Source organism: Scyliorhinus canicula, chromosome 15, assembly GCF_902713615.1.
Source record: "Scyliorhinus canicula chromosome 15, sScyCan1.1, whole genome shotgun sequence".
NCBI lineage: Eukaryota > Metazoa > Chordata > Chondrichthyes > Carcharhiniformes > Scyliorhinidae > Scyliorhinus > Scyliorhinus canicula.
The window spans coordinates 130,696,675-130,701,142 of NC_052160.1; positions in this window are offsets into that span (position 1 = coordinate 130,696,675).

Consider the following 4,468-nt stretch of genomic DNA (forward strand, 5'->3'; position numbering starts at 1 on the left):
TATACTTTGTAGTTTGGATTTTTAACAACATCTGAGAAGATGCTGTGATTTTAATGTAAATACTTGAAATTGATGATAGGAAAAGCCCAGTTAGCTCCATCAAGCCTGCTTCAAATACTGTGAATGTCCTGACTCTTTCCCCATCTCTGCATTCCAAGTCATTTCCTCGAGAGATGAAAAAAGCCATTGATGGAGAAAATTAATTTGGGGAAATTTATCTCTGACTCTTCTCAGGCGATTGGAACCTGGTCAATCGTGTACCAGAAAGTGATGCTATGGATTGGTGGGACAGGGATTGAAATTCACTTTAAATAGATGGTTACGTAGCTGAGGACAGACTCTCTTCCCCTCGTTGTTGGGTGTGGGCCTTTAGCTCTGACCAGCACTTTGCCGTTGACTTCCTGACAACCGTATAGGAAGGGAAGCTAACTTTAAGCTAGGATCAGTTATGATTGCAAACTTCCTTTCTCCCAGTCACGTTGAGTGCTTGTATCATTGCCAAAAGGCTGTGTAAACACAGCACCAAACTCTTAATTTGACATCTTCTGCTGGTGTGAATGGTCATAAGGGAGTGAAAGGATACTGCTTGTGCTCAAAATCATCCCTGTGCTTGCTGACCTATATTTGACTCCAGGTTAAGCAATGCCTTGATTCCAGATTTTGATTGTTCTGTTACAAGGCCCTAAGCTCCGGAATTCCATCCAAACCTCTACACCTCTTTGTTTCTTTCCTCCTTTTAAGGCACTCCTTAAAGCTTTGTTTGAACAAGGCAAGCACAGTGATACACTGGTTAGCACTGCTGCCTCACAACGTCAGGGACTTGGGTGATTGTGTGGAGTTTGCATGTTCTCCTAGTGTCTGCGTGGGTTTTCTCCGGGTTCTCCTGTTTCCTCCAAAGATGGGCAGGTGAGGTGGATTGGTCATGCTAAATTGCCCCTTAAGTGTCCAAATGTTAGATGGGGATAGGGCGTGGGCCTCGGTAGGATGCTCTTTCGGAGGTCGGTACAGACTCGATGGGCCAAATGGCTACCTCCTGTGCTGTAGGGATTCTATGATTTATGGTTGGGAGTGCTAATATTTCCTTATGCAACTCTGCCAATTTTCTTCTGATAATTCTTCTGAAACACCTTTTACTACATTTAAGGTGCTTTGTACATGCAGGTTGCTGGGCTGACAGGCTCTAATGATGTTGTGGGAGAACTTTATAGAGAGAGAGAGAGAGCTTTCCTTTGTTTTTTTCTGGGAGCGTTTGGTGTACCATCAGGGCTCATCCTAATAACAAAACACTATACCCAGATGATCTAGTGCTGAATTAAAACAAATATACCGTGGCTCTTAATGTCCTTTTCAGTTTTGATTTGCAATTATTAATTTCATGAAATGGAATCTTTTTAAAAGCCTAGCTAATTACTGATCACGTGCAGAACCCTCTGCTCGTAATATTGAAATACAGTAGATAGTTTTAATAAATTTCTCAAAGAAAATTGCATGCAAAAGCTGTGATGCATTAGTGTTCCTGTGCTCAAAAAATGAAAGATTTGTTTTTTGAATCTCCTTGAAGGCCTGCAAAAAAGAGCAATTAATGGAAACCACTAATGGTAATTAATTTCTGTCCTGAGGGGTGGGGTTTGGAAGAGGTGGATTCTGGTATTGATACCTAAATTAAGAAAACAGACTTGCATTTGTATAGCACCTTTCACAATCACTGGGCACCTTGTAGCCAATGAAGTACTTCAGACATACAGTCACGGTTGTAATGTAGCTAGTGAAGAACGTTACAGAAATTGTATTGAACATAATTTTCTGGTTCTTGCAACCTGAAAACTCCTGCAACCGCCTGTATTAGTTACGGCGAGTTTTGGGCAAATTGCGCTACAAACTACAGCACCTCGGCGGAAACGTTTATTCGTCCTTCCACGGGATGTGGGCAACTCTGGCTAAGTCAGCATTTATTGCTCATCCCCAATAGCTCTTAAGGTGTTGGTGAAGTATCCTTGGCGATTGCAGCTAATAATTGTGATGGATCAGGAGGTTTATTTATTGTTTGATAGTTGAGGGTGGTGGTGGGGGGGGGGGGGGGGGGGGGGGATTAAAGAACAAACTCTGAAATCACTGGGAGAGTAATTGTATTGAATGTACAGTGACGACTTATAGGAATATTGGATTCTACGCATTGGGCAATTTTAGGGATAACCTGGGTTAGAGTGTGTTTGACTATATTGGTCATGTTTTTTAAAACAAAATCTGTTTTGCCGGGCCTGGGTGTTTTTAGCAGCCAGAAGGTGAAGTTGGCAAAGGAATGAGTTTTTCAGTCTGGGCTAATAGACTGTGGTTTGATTGGGAAAGTCCTGGGGAGTTGATGTTCTTTGCAGCCTGCAGAAATAATTTGTTTTTCAGCTTGGGGAGATGAGGTCATTGCTGGGTGGAGCCAAGGAATGCAGAGAGACATTTTGAAAAATTCTAGAGGCAGTTTTTGGAGAAAGCTTTGGAAAGAAGAGTTGAATTCTGATCTGCCTGATGCAAAGTCTGCAATTCTCCCACAGTAAGATAGATTGAGAGCTGTTGTTTAATGGGGAATTGAGTAGTAGTATTTAAGAGGTAATGTTTAAGAGGCAATTTTAGTGTGTCCACCTATCCTGCACATCTTTGGGTTGTGGGTTGAGACCCATGTAATCACGGGGAGAATGCGCAAACTCCACACCGACAATGCCCCGGGGCCTTGGCGCAGCCGTGAGGCAGCAATGCTAACCACTGGGCCACCGTGCCTGGAGTGAATCATTCTTTCCACAAAGTCTTACAAATAAACTAAAATATTGGGGGTTTCGGTCCAGTATCCTAGCCACTGTTGGGATCTGGTCTGGGAGTGTAATAGTACTCTGTTGCAACAGAACTTGATCCTGAAATGCAAACCACACTCTCTTATCCCTTTAAATGTCGACAGAGCTATCCGATAAAGTAAGCCTATGGTTTAAGTCACTAAAATCAGCATTCAATCCATAGTTTACAGAATGGTTAAAATGACAGTAAGTTACTGTTTTCAATGCATATGCTGAGCCTTGTTGAAGATCAGAGGGAGGCACAGGAAAGGGAGCATCTTCATTCGAACAGAATGGAAGTGCTTTGCATTGATCTTCTCAAGCCAGACGACCAAAAACTTGGTCCAAGAGGTCGGTTTTTAAGTGTGGTTATTTTTTAATAGAATCCCTCCAGTGCAGAAGGAGGCCATTGGGCCCACCAAGTCTGCACTGGCCCTCCGAAAGAGCACTCTGGCTCGGCCCACTCCCCTGCCCTATCCCCGTAACCCCATCTAACCGACACACCTTTGAACACTAAAGTGGAAACTTAGCACAGTTAATCCACCCAACCTGCTCATCTGGAAGAGAATTGGTTGGAGGGGCGTAAGAGGGAAATTCCAGAGCCTGGGGCCCAGCAAACAGAAGGCACGGCCACCAAAATTGGAGAGATTGAAATTGTGAAAGTTGGAGAGGACAGGGTTAGATGGGTGTAGAGGTCTCGGGAGGGTTGGGTGGCTGGAGGAGATTGCAGATAGGGATCAAGCCATTGTGTGTGTGTGTGGGGTGGGGGCAGGATTTCAAAACATGAATGAGAATTTTAAAGTCAAGATATTGCTCACCCGGGTGCCAGATGTTGGTCAGCAAACACGGGAGCCATAGGGGAATGGGACTTGAGTTGACACAGACAGCAGTGCTTTGGGGAGATGAGCCTTGGATAGTCCAGTGTAGAGGATACAGGAATGGTGATGTCAGTGGCAGATGAGGCAACACATTGAGGGTCTTGCAGACAAACCCTGCTTGAGTTTCTTGTTCGAAGGCTGGAGAGGAAGTGTGTGTGTGTGTGTGTGTTGGGGGGGGGGGGGGGGGGGAGAGAGGAGAGAGGGGGTGAGAAGTATCAGATGAGAAGGAATTGGATACATATTTGAAGGGTCAACGATTCCATTGCTGGGAGGAAGTGGCAGGGGAATGGGACTAACTGGATAGCTTTCAAAGAGCCAGTACGATTGGCCGAATGTCCTCTGCCTGTGCTGTGTGCTTCTGTGACAAAACGTGAAAATGGAAATCCTATCTGCGTTGTCTGGAAAATAAAACATTGAACTGGGCTGGAGGTTGCGGATAATTTAATAGCGAAACTAAGTGGAGTTAGGGACTGTGGCACAAAAGCCATTTATTACGTTGAGTTTTAGCCCGAAATGTCCCATTGCCAGCCCACCCTCACGGCGTGTCGCACCGGAATGAGTTAACGCGCTTGTTGTCCATTGAAGGGGCTGTGCTGCGAGGCAAGTGCTTACGCGTGAGAGCAGAGAAACGAATCGGGTTATCTGGAAAGGACATAGATGCAGATCTCAAGATGATAACAAAGACCCGCCGTGTCTCAGCGAGAAGGAGAAGCTGCCAAGGCAAGGGGAGGTAGAAATGGGCGATTTGCTTCCTTCCACTTATTAACGCAGAAA